Below are 19,255 nucleotides of genomic sequence, written 5' to 3'. Positions count from 1 at the left end.
AATGAAATGTCAGGTAAAAAAAATAGAAAATGAAAGTAACATTTTCATTGGTTGTCAATTCCAACACTTCAGATGTGTTTTGTGAAGTAATTTACCTCAGGGTATTTAGAGAGGTCTACAGGCTAAATGACTAAATGGAATTCCAATCAAATTTGTGAAAATGGTAGGGATTGGTATGTAGTATGAGCTAATCTATATTTGGTGAAATTGTCTCCAGTGGCTTTTCTGTGAACTACTTTCCCACCTTTTTTGATGGTGCGCTTCCCAGAGAGCGACCCGGTACGCGAACCGTTGAGCGCCCCGGTTCGCGAACCTTAAGCGTTCCGGGAGTCCACCATTTTGTGTTTCGGTCGAATTAAGATACAAGATGGAGGGCAAATAATGTTCAGAATGGGTAGAAGGGGGCACGGTAGAGTTATCTTGACCCCCTAGGTTTTCTGAGGGTGGGTGAGGAGGCTTATATGTGCGAAAAAAAAACATTTTAAAAAAAATTTCGCGAGGTTAGCTCCCGGTTCGCGTACCGGGTAGCGCCCCAGGGAGCGTACTTTGTTGGAAATTAGTGAAAAATGTTAGAGTAAAATAATAATTGTGAGTGATCAGATGTAGGGTAGCTCTGAGAAGAGCTTTTGGGTTTATGGTACATTTAGGTACTTATAAGTAGGTACCAATGCACATTCTTAAATTCAGAGTGAAAACTCTGTTGCCCTCATCTGAGAAGTGAACTCCATCTCCTCTGTAGATATCTTGCATGTAGTAACGCAAGTTATTGTTGTACAGGGAGCCCATTCCATGGTCTCTCATGTAAGCTGAAACAGATTTGTTTACATGCTTCCTCGACTTCTCAATTTGTGGACAAAATTGGTTTGACCACCTCCATTTCTGTCTTTGGCATATATTTGAATATACCAAGGCAGTCTGAGGAAAAAGTGCCATTAATTGCTCAAAGGTGTCCTTTAAAAGCATTTCCAGACCTACACCAGTCAAAGTGCCCAAGTCATTACCTCCACAGTGCACAATTAACAGGTCAGGTTTGGGCAAATGCATAAAGGTTTTCACCAATGGTATCAATTGGTGACATTTTAATCCTCTGTGGCCAAACCACTTAATTTCCACATCTTGTAAATTGAGGTTAGGTAATTTCCTGTTTTCAACGTACCTTTGAGCCCAGTGAATATAACTATGTCCAACAATCCAGACAGAAAACATGGTGAGAGAAGGTTCTCCTGCAGTCAGATGAAGTGTGGCAATGAAATGGCAGTTGAAAAAATGAGAGTTTAAAATGAAAAAAACTGTGGAGTTTCTGTGTTCATGAAGCAGTAACAGTGATTGGTGGATTTTGATTGCTGAAAACAGAAAGTTAGGGTGCACGGATGTGTTCTTTGAAAGATGTATTTTGAATGGTCAATAAAAAATCATTAAATGAAAGAATGCACTGGATATGCAGATGCACTGAGAGTTCAGAGTTCAATTGCAACAAAGTTGTGTGAACTTGCAAACACCAGAAGTCTTCCAAGAGGTGGTTGCCATGCAGAAAAGACAGAAAGGGCAGAGGGGGGAAGGGTTTTCATTTGAAAAAAAGTGAGGGAAGAGTTTTGATTGGGTGACATGAGAAATATGTGTGAAGAATTACAGCATTTCTGTGCTTTTGATAGCTGCAGACTCTGGAGTGCATACCTTTTGCTCTGCTGAAGACAAATTGGTGTGTTTCTGAGACTGTTTTCAAACTCAAAGTATTTGCTAAGGTGAGAAAATATTTCTTTCATTTAGATAGAGAATAGTGTGCTTTAAGGAGAAAATTATGAATTATGTGGCGCAAATTGCTTGTAAATATGCTCCCACATGTGCATGGAAAATTTTGATTTTGAATGTTTGTGTTACATAGCCATGTTAAAAGTGATACAAACATGCAGGAAAGGCAATGAAAAAATGCTTTTATGTGTCTTAAGGACATTTTAAGTAATTTTGCCATGTGCAGTGTTTTGAAATTATGATTTGAAAATCGTTTTTGGGGAAAAGGAATTGATTTAAATTTATGACAAGGACATAATGGTGTATGCTTCTTTATACGGCAATTGACTGTCCCTGATGTTATTTTTCCCATTTTAATGTAAGACCTTTCTCTGTGGCGCAAGTTGCTTGTAAATATGCTCCGACCTGTGCATGGGAAATTTAGATTTTAAATGTTTGTGTTACATAGCCATGTTAAAAGTGACCCAACCATGCTGGAAAGGCAATCAAAAAACGCTTTCATGTGTCTTAATGACATTTTAAGTCGTTTTCCCATGTGCAGTGTTTTGAAATTATGATTTGAAAATCGTTTTTGGGGAAAAGGAATTGTTTTTAAATTCATGACAAGGACATAATGGTGTATGCTTCTTTATAAGGCAATTGACTGTCCCTGATGTTATTTTTCTCATTTTAGTGTAAGACCTTTCTCTGTGGCGCAAATTGCTTGTAAATATGCTCCCACATGTGCATGGAAAATTTAGATTTTGAATGTTTGTGTTACATAGCCATGTTAAAAGTGACCCAACCATGCAGGAAAGGCAATCAAAAAACGCTTTTATGTGTCTTAAGGACATTCTAAGTAATTTTCCCATGTGTAGTGTTTTGAAATTATGATTTGAAAATCGTTTTTGAGGTAAAGGAATGTTGTTAAAATGTATGTGCGCCATATGCCCCCAAATTTCTTTTTCAGGGGTGCAGCAGGGTGTTCTTGAGACACCCCTGCACCTTTGGAAAAAATTCCTAATTTGTGATGAGCAAATTGTTAATCGCAAATTGTTAATCGCAAATTGCACCTTCATTTATATGAGCCTCCTAGCCCATGGAAATGAATGGGTAATTTGCAATTAGCAATTTTCTCATCGCAAATTTGGAATGGTAAAGAATCGCTATTTATTCCTTAAAATTCGCTTTTTTGGAAATGCAAAATAGTTATATGATACATATGGCGGTTGATGTCTAACAAGATAAGAAGCTTAGGGATACATTTATGATGACTGGCGCAATGAAGTAGAAATCACTTACTTCATTGGTAGAGCTTTACATGTATTATCTCCTCTGTATTCTTCATCAAGCGTAACTTTAATCTGCAATCCTGAGTAGGCCTCACTTTAAACAAACCTCTGGATAGGCCACATCTTATTGTTATCCTGAATTAATCATTTAAAATGCTAGGGACAGATTTATGATAGTTGTATGCCTCTTTTGCGCCACTTAGAAAACATTGTCCATGGGGAAAGGACTTAAAATGTCCTTAAGACACATGAATGTGTTTTTTAAAAATGTTTGCAATTTTTTTGGGTCACTTTTAACATGGCTATGTGACTCAAACAGTCAAAATCTAAATTCGCCATGCACAGGTGGGAGCATATTTACAAGGAATGTGCTCCATGGGGAAAGGTCTTATAATGTAATATGGGAAAAATGACATCAGAGACACTGAAATGCCTTATAGAGAAGCATACACCATTATGTCCTTGTCATAAATTTGCAAACCATTACTTTTCCCCAAAAACGATTTTCAAATCATAATTTGAAAACACTGCACATGTGGAAATGACTTAAAATGTCCTTAATTCAAAATTTGCGATTCCTTAAATGCAATGTATCAAACAAAAAATATGTAAAAAATGATATTAAGGATTTGGAAACTACCACCAACTTCTAGTTTGTGGTAAATTGCGAATTCTTTTCAAAAAGCATTTTTTCCCAAAAAACAAAAGGTCCCATATGACGCCCATACATGCCCTTAGGGCATGTAGGTGTGCCATATGCCCCCAAATTTATTTTTCAGGGGTGCAGCAGGGTGTTCTTGAGATACCCCTGCACGCTTGAAAAAATTCCTATTTTGTGATGAGCTAATTGCTAATCGCAAATTGCAACCTTCATTCCTATGAGCCTCCTAGCCCATGGAAATGAATGGGTAATTTGCAATTAGCAATTTGCTCATTGCAAATTAGGAATAGTAAAGAATTGCTATTTATTCCTTAAAATTTGCTATTTAGGAAATGCAAAATAGTTTGATGGTACATATGGCGGTTCATCTGTAACAAGATAAGAAGCTTAGGGATACATTTATGATGACTGGCGCAATAAAGTGCACATTACTTACTTCATTGGTAGGCCTTTACATGTATTATCTCCTCTGTATTCTTCATCAAGCGTAACTTTAATCTGCAATCCTGAGTAGGCCTCACATTAAACGAACCTCTGGATAGGCCACACCTTATCGTCATCCTGGATTAATCATTTAAAATGCTAGGGACAGATTTATGATAGGTGTATGCCTCTTTTGTGCCACTGTGCGTCACTTTTATGATGCAGCGGCGGTGCAAAAGATTTGCTATGAGGCGACAACATTACAAATTGATGCATTTAGGCAGATATGTCATGGTGTAAAAAAAACGTACCACATGAAACCGATGCAGCAGTGATGCAAAAGATGCACCATGTCGTAAGACAGGCCTCACTTGGGGCCATATGTATCAAGCTAATTAGCATTCGCAAAGATCAAAATTCTACGAATTTTGGCCTTTGCGAATGTTAATTAGACAAATGGTATGTATCAAACAAGTTTGATGCAAAATAAGGAGTAGCAAAATTTGCTATTCCTTATTTTGCAATTGCACTGAAGGATTTGCAAATTTTGTGACTACTTAAATGCAATGTATCAAACAAAAAATATGTAAAAAATGACATTAAGGATTTGGAAACTATTGTGGTAAATTGGTGGTAATTTGTGAATTCTTTTCAAAAAGCTTTTTTTTAAAAAAACAAAAGATCCCATATGACGCCAACACATGCCCTTAGGGCATGTATGTGTGCCATATGCCCCCAAATTTCTTTTTCAGGGGTGCAGCAGGGTGTTCTTGAGACACCCCTGCACCCTTGGAAAAATTCCTAATTTGTGATGAGCAAATTGCTAATCGCAAATTAAACCTTCATTCCTATGAGCCTCCTAGCCCATGGAAATGAATGGGTAACTTGCAATTAGCAATTTGCTCATCGCAAATTAGGAATGGTAAAGAATCGCTATTTATTCCTTAAAATTCGCTATTTAGGAAATGCAAAATATTTTGATGATACATATGGCAGTTCATCTCTAACAAGATAAGAAGCTTAGGGATAGATTTATGATGACTGGCGCATCACCAGGGATGTGCCAGTCATCTTGCGCCGCTGTTCCGCCACCCATGGTGTGCTGCATTTACAATGCGGCACAGCATGGGGCAAAAACGGCACAGATGCTTGATGCATCTGTGCCGTTAAGGTGGCGCATTGCTGGAGTTGTATCGCAAGTGCGATGCAGCTCCAGCAAGGCTCAGGGGTGCACCATCTCCACAATGTTGCATCAAGACCTATGCCTGCTTCAAGCAGGCGCAGGGTTTTGACGCAGGTTTCTCCTATCTGATTGTAAATGCGGCACACCATGGGTGGCAGAGCAGTGGTGCACGTTAACTGGTGCATGCCTGGGGATGTGCCATTTAACATAAATCTGCCCCTTTACATTTAAGTATGTGCAGGGGACACAGAGTCGGTGAGGCTTATCCAAGGTTAAGAAGAGATGAGTCCTGTTCAGTGAAAGATTAGACATAGGCTTCACCTGCTCAGCATCGCTGGACATGGCTAAATAATAGCTGCAAAATGTTACTCTTGTTAAACAATTTTACTATTATAATCTGTGAGATTTGTCTCTTACTCTGCAACATCTCATTGTTGTTATCTTTCTTTAAAGATAAAGACAACCTCAACATGAGCGACAATCTGCAATCAGTTGATTTTGACCTCATCATTGAACTTGTAATTGAAACATCAGTGGATGTTGATCCCTTGGATGATTTAAATCCTGAGGATGAAGAAGAGCGTGATGAGGATGCAGATTTGTCCGAATTATATGATATAGGATGGGAAGCTGACCTGCTTGAGCCTTTGGAAATATAAACATTTATTTTTAAAATTTATAATTAATAAAAAGTAAAAAGGTAAACCGTTTAATTTAAAAATAAAGACACCTTCAAAAGCAGGTTATGTGTAGTGTCTTCAATAAAATATTAAAATATGCTCATAAAATTAGATCAGATTCACATATAAAATAGCATAGGTAACATAAATATAAATGTCATTTCTTTTCTGGTATTTCTGTATTGTAAATTTGCCAACGACTAAAAAATCTTCTAATTAAAATGTCAAGTAGTGTGTTAAGTTTTTTATCACTGTTACTGATTTACTGTTTGGTAATAATGGTTAATAACATTATTTATTATATTTTTCCACAGATTCAACTGCAGATCATTTCAAGATTTCACCATGCCTACAATAGAAAGACAGAGAAAGGCTGCAAAACGTCAAAGACAGCAGGTGAAAAAAAATACGCAGCAGTCCTCTAACAAAAAGATTTGTCAAGTCACGAAGAAAGCACCGGGTAAGAGCACAAAACAATTTATAAGAAATATGTGTAGTAAAAAAAATATTACTACAGAAAATGTTTCAGTCCATAAAACGAGAAGGAAATCAAATGGAAAAGAAAGGCCAATGAAAAATGTTACTGCTAGAGCAAGAGATAACTCTGTGCATGATAGTAGAAGGAAACAACAGTTTAGGGAGATTCGTAAACGAATGTTCCGGAACAGGATAATTGGCAATTTGTTAAAAAATATTAAGAAAGGTCAACAGAAACTGGTTTTGTATAAGACAAAAAAAAAAGTTGAGAAAGTTATTGATCAGGCATTTGAAATTAAACGTAAGTTATTTATTTTGATAATCAATAGAATTAGGAAGCTAAACAAGGCAATTTTTGATTTCAAAAGAAATAGTAGATGGAAGAGAATAGTTAATCGTAGTAATTTTTGTGAAGTTTTTTCTGTAGAATGGATGCATAGTTCAAGCTGTGAGGCATTTTTTAATGAGGAGAGTTATTTCCAGGATAATGATTTGGTGCATGCAGTTGACACCAGTGGTCGTGCTTATGAAGTGAAAGATGGTTGTCCAGTTGAAAAAGAAAAACTTGTGACAACAGAGGCAGAAGAGGTGTTAGGTAATGAGGTTTTAGGAAGACGTGCTAAGGGTCCTGTGTACACCTGGAAGTGTAGTAGTATTTGCAGTGTGCGACAGGATTCCATCAATTTGCTTTGTGATTTTGTACGGTCATTTAATAAGAAAAGTTTGAAGCAGAAAATGATGTTGTTGCAAGAATTAGATCCTTGCAGAGTAAGAGAAGTGACAGGTTTGCATGGACATTCACTGGCTTGTCTTTCCAGGAGAGTATGCCAGAGTGTTTTTCATCATTTCAGGATGCTAGCAGTGCATCATAACAAAGTGAGGAAATTAGTTAGAATGTTGTATTATGCTAAGAGTCCAGCAATTATGCTTAAACAATTATGCGCTGCTCTTTTGCATGGTTCTGAAATAGATGTGAAGAATATATGTGAAGAAATTGAGTTTTGTTACTTTGGAAGTAAAGAGGAGAATGTTGAAATTGAGCAAGAAGAAGAGGGTCATGTGGAAGATAGTGTACAGGTTTCCAGTACAGATAATTTCCAGGGCGAAATTGCCACTTTCGAGGTGAAATCAAGTGAGAGGCCTAATTTCACTTGTGTGTGTTGTCGACGCACTTATTATAAGAATCAGACTAAGTTAGTGGATTTATATGCAAAAAGTGAAAGGGAAAATAATAGTGAATGGAAGGATTTTGCAACATACTTGATGGTAGAAAATTGTTTTGATTTGGGATTGGATCAACGTGTGTGTACTTATTGTTGTTGCAAATTAAATCAAAACCAGATGCCTGCTAGAGCAGTTCATAATAATCTGGAATTGGTTGAGAATCCTTCTGAATTGAAGGATTTAAATACTTATGAATCTATTTTGATTCAAAGTATCCATCCCTTTCAGGCTATTGTAAGAATGGAGCCAAAGACAGGGAAATTGCCTCCATCAGATTTACAGAGAGGATTAAAGGGAAGAGTTGTTTATTTGCCTCTAGATTTGAAGAAAAACATTAACACAATTGGAGTAGAAAAAGTGGAAGAGGAACCTCTGGTTATCTTAGTTAATGGGGTTCCGACAAAGAATAAGAAAATATGGCAAGATTTAGTAGATGTTAGGAAAGTTAAAAAGGCAACATTGTATTTGAAAAAAAATAATAAATACTATAAGAATGTATATGTTGCAGAAGAGGAAGTAAGTGAGGAAGAGGATAGCGATTTGTGTGCTGGTCAAATTGAGAAAGTAGAACCCTCTACTAGTGAAGAAATATATGAACATTATAGTGTTCATCCTTTGCATTCCAAGGAAGTCATGAGGAATGCTATTGAGTTGTTTCAAATGAAACAAGCCAAAGGGAGTCCCATTAGTGTTTGGGAGGAAAGTTTGGAAGCTCGGTGTTTCCCACAGCTTTTTCCAACAGGTCAGGGAGGAAGATATGATGAGCGACCTCATCAAATTCCTGCTTCTGAATACCGGACTTTGCGATTGTATGCAGGAGATGCTAGGTTTCGACAATGCATTCCTTATTTGTTTCATCTCCTGTTTGAAAGCGATCTGTCTGGACTGTCATATGCAGTGAACCACATCTTGAAAAGTGGTATACACATGCAAAACATCTCGGCAAGTGACTTTATGGATAAAGTCAATGTCCAAGACAGTATTTTGGATTCTCACCTGATTAATCTCATGGCGTGTCAGCGTGGTACTAATGAGTACTGGTACCGTCGTCATGGTGATTTAAAATGTATGCTGAGGAACTTAGGTACTCCCACATGGTTCCTCACTCTGAGCTGTGCCGAGTATGGCTGGGAAGACTTACTTGAATTTCTACGAGAGGCAAATGCTAACGTAGATAACATCGAATTCAAGACACCTGGAGAACTGTGCTCTTTGGATCCAGTCAATGTATGTAGGTACTTCAATCATAGATTTGAAGCTATGATGTCTTTCATCATGAATAAGAAGAATCCACCTCTTGGAGAGGTGTTGGATTTCTTCTGGAGAAAGGAGTACCAAGCAAGAGGTGCTCCTCATATACATATGTTGCTGTGGATCAAGGATGCACCTAAATTTGGAACGGATCCAGAAGACTCAGTGATGAGTTTCATCCAACAGTATTCTACGTGTGCTGTTCCAAACGCAAAGGAGAAGAAAAGCCTAAGAGAAAAAGTTCTGCGTTTCCAAAGCCATCGATGTGGAAAGTACTGCCGTCGTAAATTCCGAAACAAGGACAAGTTCTACACTAAATGTCGTTTCGGCTTTCCACGACCGGTGATTTCTAAAGGAAGAGTAAACAGTTTGATGTCTTCGCTGCGACACAATGTCATGAAGAAATCACCTAAAAACACTTACAATTTGAAGAGTAACCAAGAGTCCAAGTACATCAACGACTACAACCCGGTGATTTTGTCCATGTGGAATGCTAACATGGATATACAGTTTGTGGCTGATAACTGTATGGCTGTGGCTCGGTATGTGACGTCTTACATCACCAAAAAAGAGAAGACAGAATTGAAGGATATGTGGGAGGACATTTCCCATGAAAAGAGCCTCAGCAAGAAGTTGTACAGTTTCAGTCTGAAGATGTTGTCGCATCGAGAAATCGGAGCGTACGAATGTTCTGACCGGTTGTCTTCAGCAAGTCTCTATGCCAAGTCCAGGAGTATCGTTTGGGCGAGTCTTGGTCTTGCAGCAACGCGTAATCGAGTTCTCAAACCTGTGCGGGAAATTGAGTATTTGGCGGAAAAGGAGCCAAACAGTACCGACATTTTGAAGACAAACATGTTGGATACATATTATCCAAATCGAAGCAGTCACCTCGAGAATGTTTGTCTGTATGAGGTTCTGCAAAATTACATATTCAAGAGGAACATCAAAGAAGATACTGAGAAAGGAGTGTATGCTGTAATAGGAAGTGAGGGATGTCTGGTCAAGCAAAGAAAATGCCACTTGGTAAACCATCGAAAATTGAGTGGTGAATCTCCTGAAAAAAAGGAGTTTTTCTATTTAGCACTTTTGCAACTTTTCAAGCCTTGGCGTGCAGAAGAGGAACTGCTTGGAGATTTCCTCTGTTATGAAGACTCTTTCAATGCCGCCAAGGAGACCATAGAATGTCCTGCTTTTCCCAAATATGTAGAAATGTTGAATGCGGAAATTGAGCAGGAAGCAACGATTGCAGCCGAGATTGCCAGAGACAGTTCTCAGGACAGTCAGAGTTCTGCTTCATTGAGTCAGGATCCACTAGGAGGACCTGTTATCGAAAATGAAGCTGCCACTGCTATGAATGAAGTGGAAAGAGCCATGGCACATGCTCAAGAGGATGCGGTTAACTTAGAAGAGTTGGAAAGACAACTCAACGTTGAGCAGAGGAAAATATATGACGAAGTTACCATGCAAATTGATCATGGATTAAGTCATGATAAGAAAGAGTGCTCATGTACGTCGTTGAAGCCTGTCCGACTGTACGTGAGTGGAGAAGCGGGAACTGGAAAAAGTTTCCTCATTAAAGCAATTTCATGCTATTTGCAGGAAAGGACAGAGTCATCGCTGTCTTGTGTTGTCACTGCTCCAACTGGACTGGCAGCACATAATATTAAAGGGATTACTTTACATCGTTTACTGATGCTGCCAGTGGAGCATGACAACAAATTACAATATCACAAGCTATCTGGAGATGCTTGTTTTGAAGTTTCAAGAATCTTGAGGAAAATGAAACTTCTTATCATTGACGAAGTAAGCATGGTTTCCAATGTCATGCTTGCCTTTGTGCATTTGAGGATGCAAGAAGTTCTCAAAACAGAGTATGATGTGTTATTTGGTGGCAAACACATCATTGTTTTCGGAGATCTTCTGCAGCTGACACCAGTGAAAGGGCAACCTGTGTTCAAAATGCTCACGCATGAAGATACCAGGAAGTGCCTAGGCAGCATTGGCAACGTCAATATATGGTTAAACTTCAATTATGCTGAACTGCATGAAAATATGCGTCAGGCGAAGGATGAAGTTTACAAGACTATTCTACAAGATGTTAGAATTGGAAAAGTGACCGAGCATGGGAAAGAAGCTTTACATGCACGATTACTGTCAAATTTATATCCAGAACAAGATGTTGTGCCTGAGAATATTTTTCAGAAAATTACTGAGAAGAAATCTGGAATATGTTTGATGCCAACTCTTGCAGAATGTGCCAAATTTAACAACAAAATGTTGCATTTAGAAAAGCAAGAGATTGTGAAACTGGAAGCTATTGATAGAGTAGAGCATATGGGATCAACAATTATTTTGTCTGAGAATCTGAAAACAAAATTGGATTCATTAGAGAAGAGTATATCTAAAACTGCAGGTTTTGAAAAGACTCTGAATGTGTGCTTGAACTGCCGTATAATTTTAAGAAGGAATTTACATGTTGAAAGAGGTCTGGTAAATGGATCAATGGGTAATGTTGTTGATTTTGTGAAATACAGAAATAGAGATGGAATTGAATTTTTAAAAATTAAATTTGATGGCATTGAGGAAGTACAGCTAATTGCTCGTTGTTCTGCTAGATTTTTGCTTGTGAAAGACTTATATGTTCGCCGTAAGCAGTTTCCTGTTTGCTTGGCATATGCGGTGACAATTCATAAATCGCAAGGTTTAAGTGTAGACAGTGCATTGGTGAATATTGGCAGTTCTGTGTTCAAGGAGGGTATGGCATATGTGGCATTGTCTCGAGTTAGAACTTTATCGGGATTGTACTTGATTGAGTGTGATGTCACAAACATTTGTGCGGATCTAGATTGTGTTAAGGAATACAATAGGTTAAGAAGAGAGTATGCGCCACATTTGCCTCAGTATCCTTTGTTTGAGAAACGTGTGGTAGGCCGGAAACGAAGAAATGAGAACAATACTGGGGAGGTTGTAGCAAAAAGACAAAAAGTCAATGAACCTAAAATTACAAGCAGAAACAAAAAGGATTCTGTTGAAGATGTTGTTGGTTTTCAGTTTGAAAACAGTTCTGGTGTCAACTGCTATGCTAATGTAGTGGTTAATGTTTTGTTTTCTCTAAAAAATGTAAAAGAAGAGATTGTGGTCAATTCTGATCAAAGATTTTGCAGTTTGTTAAATTCTGTGTTAGAGAAATGTACCACTGATAGAAGAAACATAGAAAGTGTGTCTGAAATTCGAAATCTGTTAGACAGATGTTCAGGCCAAACACAATTCTCTCAAAATATTCAGCAAGATTGTCAGGAGTTTTTAATGTATATGCTTGATGTATTACATGCTGAAGGTGTAGATGTAGATCAGCTGTTTGGGCTTTCTTATCAATGGCAGCATGACTGCGAGAACTGTATGGTATCAAGTACTACTAGTGTAGACTCAGAAAGATTTATATATTTAACTTTGCCAGACAGTAAATCAGTCTCCTTTAATAAGCTAGTAAAAGCAGCTGATCACAACATGGAGTGTAGCCAATGTAAATCTGAAATGATGTCCACATTATTTATACGAACATATGGCCAGTATGTCATTTTAATGTTCCAACGATGTAGGCCTGATGGAACAAAATTGACAACTTTAATTAAAAATTTTGTAGCTTCGCAGTTGTCAATATCAGGAAGGACTTTTGTAACTGCAGCAATTATATATCATGACGGCCCTTCAATAACATCAGGACATTACACAGCTTATTTAAAGTCTAGAAATGGCTGGTCATTCTGCAATGATTCTGTTTTAATTTTCAAAAAAAAATTGCCGTATGACCTTAAAAACTCTTACCTGGTGTTTTTAAAACCAAAATTTTAGGGAAATAATCTCGGGATGTGCTCTGTGGAATTTCAAGAAGTTCTAATGGCTCCTACACAATTTGGCCTTGAGGATAAGTGTAGTTCAGAGACATAACTTCTAACCATAGGAATGGACATTATGGAGAAATACGTGCACTTTGAATGAGTTCAGAAAAACTGTTTCTTTTTATAAACTAATTGAAGCAGCCAATCAAAACATGGAGTAGAGGGAATGTAAGTCTGCAATGCTGTCTACTGTTTTACATTGCTTTGTGATTAAAAGTGATGTAGAGAATTAAATAATTGTAGTAGTCATAGAGGTAGTGTAAGTCTGCTTGTATCAGTGTCATAGGAAAAGTAGAACATGACTGAGCAAGAAGGGGAAGATATTACTATTCCAGGATTGTGAAAATGATCTTCAACATTTTAATTCTGAAAGTTGCGGAAATGCCAAATGACGGGATTGGCTTACAATAAATCCAAGAGTTATAAATGGCTCTGACCAGATTTGGCCTTGTGGAAAATTGTGGTAGAGAGCAAGAAGTCATTTATTGCATGTAACGTGTTTTTAAAAACGATGGAGATTTTCTTTCAGAAAGTGGCGGGCTGAAAGTAATAACAGCACAAAAGAGTGTAAGCTGTTCATAGGACATCCTTTGACGTCATTGAAAGTAAGTTAACTTTAAGGAGTTCTGAATTTTGATTTCTGATGTTGTATGGGTTTTTTAAACACAATCATTTTGATTGTGTTTTTTTTTCCCCGCTGTTACATGATGAATACCTTCAAGTCACTGTTTTTAGTGAATTTTGATACATTCTGAGAACAGCAAAAATAAACCATTTAACATGTATAATTAATTCTGTACTGTTTGCATTTATGATGTATATGTAGAACTGTGTAGGAGGCATGGAGAAGGTGAGGCTTCTGTAAGTGTCAAAGTTGTTGCATGCAGTGCTGCACTTCTGCGTATTCTTTCATATGCTAGACTACATCTGCACAATGAGATACCTAAGCAAAGGAAACACAAGTGATGTGATTGTGAAATGAGCAAAATAAATTGCATGTATTTCAATTAGATCACCTGTGTTTCCTATCATTACGAATCACATTGTGCAGATCAAGTTTAGGTCTGTCCAGGGAAACATAGGAGGTTTGGACTTTGTTGAAGAGTGCAGTGGACATGACTCACTTCATTGGTAGACCTTCACATGTATTATGTCCTCTATTCTCTTCAACAACTCAAAATTTCATCTGCAACCCTGAGTAGGCCTCACCTGAAACAAAACTCTGGATAGTAGACATCTTATTGGCATCCTGAAGCAATTATTTAAAATTTTAGTGTCTTGCGACACTTTTCTGAAACAACAGCAATGCAAAATATGCACCATGTTTTAAGATAGGCCTCACTTCATCTGCATCAAGATACTGTTAGTTTAAAATGTATATCTTTAGGACTGTGTAGGGGGCCTGGAGAAGCAGAAGCTTCTGTAAGTGTCAAAGTTGTTGAAAAACTGTTTGTCCTTCAATCTTTGCCCTTGTCTTTTGTAATTTTTAAATACATGTTTTAATATTTTTCAAATGTTTGTTCTCTCTTTCACAGATTGAAAGTATAAAAACAAAAAGTGAGTAATTTAACGACAATTATAAGGTAAATATTTTGTACTCTTTTCGTTACATTTCTATCACATTGAACTACTATTAGTTCCACTGCTTCATTTCTTTAATCCTCAGTTTCCTGCCTTTGCTACTTCCCTCATTCCTTTCTCTATTACCTACTTACTCAACTCCTTCCACTCTTTTTCTCAGTCCCTCTCTTCTCATAGTTCCTCACTCTTGTTCACTCACTCCGTCTCTATTACTCTTAGTGTCTTTGACTGATCACTGTATCACTATTTGTTCATAATGCTTTCTCTGTGTAGTTGAAGCACACTAAGGGGCATATTATGAACACAGCCAATAAAATTATTGCTGTTTTTATTGGCAGAAAACTGGTGCAAAAGTAGTTTTAGTGGCAGTTTTCTGCCGCAAAAGCAGCTTTAGCGACACATTTCTGCCAATAAAAGCTGCAAAACTTTTATTGCCTATGTTGATGATATGGCTCTATGTTACTTACATTTCTTTGCTGTTTCAATTAATCTTTTTCTGTTATTTTTTGTTTTCTGTTTTCTATTTTTTCTCTCTGTTATTCCCCATGTTTTAATCTTATTTTGAACATTCACTCACATTCTCCAAGAAACTCTTCTTTGTTAATGTTATACTCTCTTTTTTAGGTCGAGCGACCTATCTCAATGCGCATGTGCGCATTGAGATCGGGAGCTCGATCTATTGCAGCTTAAACAGAGCTTACCGAGATCAGGCGATTCCCAGGCGATTTCTTCCAGTGCACGTGAAAGCGCGTGCACAATGCCACCAGCCGCTTGCCTCGCATTACCACATCAAAGGCAAGGCGGCCTCGTCTCAGGCCCCTGCTGCTTCACACCCTCATGCCGCTCTCCCCGCTCCGCCCCCTCCCCTGCCCGCCGTGTCGCATTTCTCCTCCGCCGGCCGTACTTTCACTTTGACGGCCGCAGGCCATCTCTCGTGTTTCTCCTTGTTATTGTTCGAGTGTTTCCCTGGCTCAGCGTGGTGCCCGATTCATGGACATTTACAGACGCTCTGGTCTCTGTTATTGTATTTCCAGGACATGGTGCCATTCTGCCGCAGCAGCATTAGGGCTGTACATAAAATGCCATGCGATAATTCACTCTAGTTTTACTTAGGCTCTCACAATGTTTTTAAGTAACGTGACAGCTGCAACATATTTAAGTGCCCAGACAGCTACAACCACACTTGTGAACAGCATTTCTTACCCCGCTCGGTAGGCGGGGTCATGACTTCACTCAAATGGTGAACAATGGCATGGGAGTCAAGAACATCGCAGAGTAGGGTTATAAGCTGGCCGGTGCTTGTTCTACATTGGCATGCAGCTCTCCCTTTGAAGACTAGATTCCTGTTTGTATTCCCCAGTCTAATATAAACAAGCATTTTTTATACTGCAATCAAAATAAAATAAAGCGGAACAGGACCGTAAATTACGTGTGACGTACATTGCATACAAACTGAGGATTCACGTGTGTTTGTCTATACACTCCAGCACCCGCTTACACATACAGTGGTACCTACACAGCAGCACACACACACTAACAAACATAGATAGATACACAGCACAGCGTGGGACACGCACACAAACACAGTGGCTCACACACGCACACTCACAGTAGGCCACATACAGTAACTCGCTGTACACACACGCGCACACACACGCAGTACATCACGCTCCACATACACAGGCACTCAAGGTTAAATGCACACGCATAAAGTGGCACAGACACAGAGTGAGTCACACACAACTGCAAGGTCAGTAATTGTCAGGTACAAACCCACTCGCAAACAGCGTGACTCACAAGTGCAGTAGTGCATACCCTCACACTGTTACATGCTTAAAGTGGCACACAGTCTAAGATGCAGTGACACATAGACTATTACTATGAAGCACACACACTTAGATAGACATACCTAGGCACGTGCACACGAGCACTCCTAATTTCAGATTTGGACGTAGCATTCGCTGCGTTTTGTAGTCTGAGAGGCATTTGAAACACACAACCACCTGCCTTTAGCTCATACACTCAGAAGGTGCCAGCACAGGGCTCCCTCCTATATCCGCCTTAATGCGCTCTTGTTCTGCCAATTAATTAGCCTCTGAGGGTGGGAGCGGTCGCTCTTGTGATCCCCCCGCCTGCCGGGAGGCTCGGGCACATTACAGACGGAATAGCAGTGGTCCCCACGCCACCAGCTGCCTAATAACTGAGCTGCCTGCAGCCCGGCAGAGCACAGCTGGGACCTGTCCCACCAGGCTCGGCACCAACAGCTCCCCTAATCAGCCGGGCCAGCCGGCCACTGCGAGCCGCTCTTTAGTGGGCAGATGGTGTGACTTTGGACACTTTTACCTGCGTTAAAGTATTGCATGCCTCCCTCGCCCCCCCCCCCTCACTCCCCTCAAACTATACACCCCTGCTTTCAAGTGGAGGCTGGAGGGCATCTTACTCATTCTAGAGACTAATTACAACTCTGATTTCTAGTGTTTATTTGGAAGGGGCACAGAAGTTGCAATTGTGTGTTGCATTATTTCTTATCAAGCACGTAGCAGCAAACACCTGGGTAGGTCAAATGCATGAGAGTATTTTTCTAGGGTTTATCCCAAGCTCAAGCATTTAAAAGTACTTTGAGATGTGATAAATGTCCAAGATCACACAGGGTGTGCCTGCAATGACACTGTAATTGTGCCCAGCTATCAGGTTTTACAATTTGCACTTCAGCCGCTGGATGGTAGGTAGGATTTGTAAAGTGTGCCCAGGATCACACAGTGTGGTCATGCAGCAGTTTAATTGTCTACTGGACCAATAAAACTAACATTGTCCAGTATACCAATCAAAATTGCTCTCCAAAGACACCAGGCAAAGCAGACGCTCCCTCAAACAGATCACCAAGCGCAATTTACCCTACTTACAGCCTAGCCTGTTCTCTGTCGAGACTTTAGCAATCTTTAGAGCACAAGATAAGATCTTTTCACATGGAAGAGTCAGACGTATTGCAATACTACTTAAGAAACAAGCATTGGCATAGACAATAGGTCTCGCCTTTGGGACCTTATACGTGTTTAGCCATGCAACAGTTGATGTTGCTGCACCAAGGATATTATGCTGCATAACTAAATACTTAGAAGGTCCCAAAGGCGAGACCTATTGGCTATGCCAATGCTTGTTTTTCTTTCACTTCGTTATCTATTTTGTTTTTCACAATTATACCCTCTTCTGTCTTTTCTTCGGTAAATAGATCTATTAAACAGTATCTCTTCTTTACTCCCTATAGCTGTCTTTCTTTTAACATCACTCTCTGTTTACTTTCCTTATACTTACACTTTTTAAAAAAAAAAAAAAAATTTCTGTTAGCTCCCGGTCCGCGTACCGGGAAGCTAACCCGGGAGCGAACCAAAAGGAATAGAGCTTGCCAGAGTGCTAAACATTGTAGCAATTTTTTTTGAAAGGGAAGGTAGTTCTGAAAAGAACTTTTTTTTTATATTTTTGTTGTTTTATATTTTTTTTTTATTTTTTGAACATTTTTTGTTTTTTTTGTATTTTTTGAGCGATTTTATATTTTTTTTGGTTTTTTTGGGGGGGGGGAAACAACAAAAAACAGGCGTTGAAAAGGGCTCAACAGGAGCAAAAAAAAATTACTGGGGGCGGTTAGGGCAATCATGGTGTTCATATGCAAGGTTGAGTGCATTGATGCTCATGTTGCCACAAGCTAATAATGCACGACAGTGCATACATAAATGTATCATATGCCCAAAATTTTGTTGGATATTTGGCACAGTTTGCCGTGCCTCCTCTGGTGTTAAAGAAACCGGTATTGTTGGTCTGGCCACAGGAGTTGGTCTAGGATTGTCCAGCATATCCCTTAATTCCGCCCGGCTGTAATTTAGGGGATGTTTCCTCGTCATGTGCCTATGCATGGTGTGATTACCATAACTGTATTTTTTGTCCGTCCCTCTGGACAATTGTTCCTTGCATATGAGGCAGGTGACATACCTCGCGTTGACTTTTTTTTGTCCACGAGGCATCGAAAAAAACTGCCAGATGAAACTGGCTTTCTTTCTGGAAACCCGGGGCAACTCTTCCAGGAATTGTGGTTCTTCTCCCTCCTCATCCATTTCTTCATCTTCCTCCTCAGTGTTGGTAATCACCTGGGGAGGTGGTCCTCTCTTCCCATGAGGAGGTGGAGGTGGTGGTGGGGGTCCACCAGCTGAAGCAACCAATGAAGCCATTTTCACACAAGCAAAATAGGTCTTCCAACAAGCAAAATAGGTCTTCCTCTCACAATGATGAAAGTCAGAGTGAGGAAAGAAGGAGGGGTTTTCATCATTTGGAAAAAACAATATTTCTCAACCAATGAAAAGTGTTATTTTTAGGTCACCTGACCTAGCCTTCCATAATTATGAAACTAAAAGTGAAATGAACCAATGAAAAGTTTTATTAACAAGTCACATGACCTCTCACGCTCATGTTACGCGCTGCGGAACGCTCCCCGGTTAGCTTCCGGGTCGCTAAGCTTCGCGCCCCGGTCCGCGCCCCGGGACACTTCCGGGTGCGCTAACGCGATACGTCACAAGACGCATTTCGCGGCAACGCGATACGTCGCGCTTTCGCGCCGCGGATCGCTTCCGGGGAGCTGCGTTTCGCGCCTCGGTCCGCGCCCCGGGGCACTTCCGGGTGCGCTAACGCAGTACGTCATAAGACGCATTACGCGGCAACGCGATACCGTCACTATGTTGATTTCTTACCGGTTCGCGGACCGGATCGCGGAATCAAATTGAGCTAACGGGAAGCTTCCCGGTTCGCGGACCAGGAGCGAAACAAAAAAAAATTTTACAAAAATTATTAATAAACATATAAAATATATT

The sequence above is a fragment of the Lissotriton helveticus genome, chromosome 1_1, assembly GCF_964261635.1.
Source record: "Lissotriton helveticus chromosome 1_1, aLisHel1.1, whole genome shotgun sequence".
Taxonomy (NCBI): domain Eukaryota; kingdom Metazoa; phylum Chordata; class Amphibia; order Caudata; family Salamandridae; genus Lissotriton; species Lissotriton helveticus.
The sequence above is the reverse complement of the archived record's forward strand: the minus strand, read 5'-3'. Positions refer to the sequence as shown.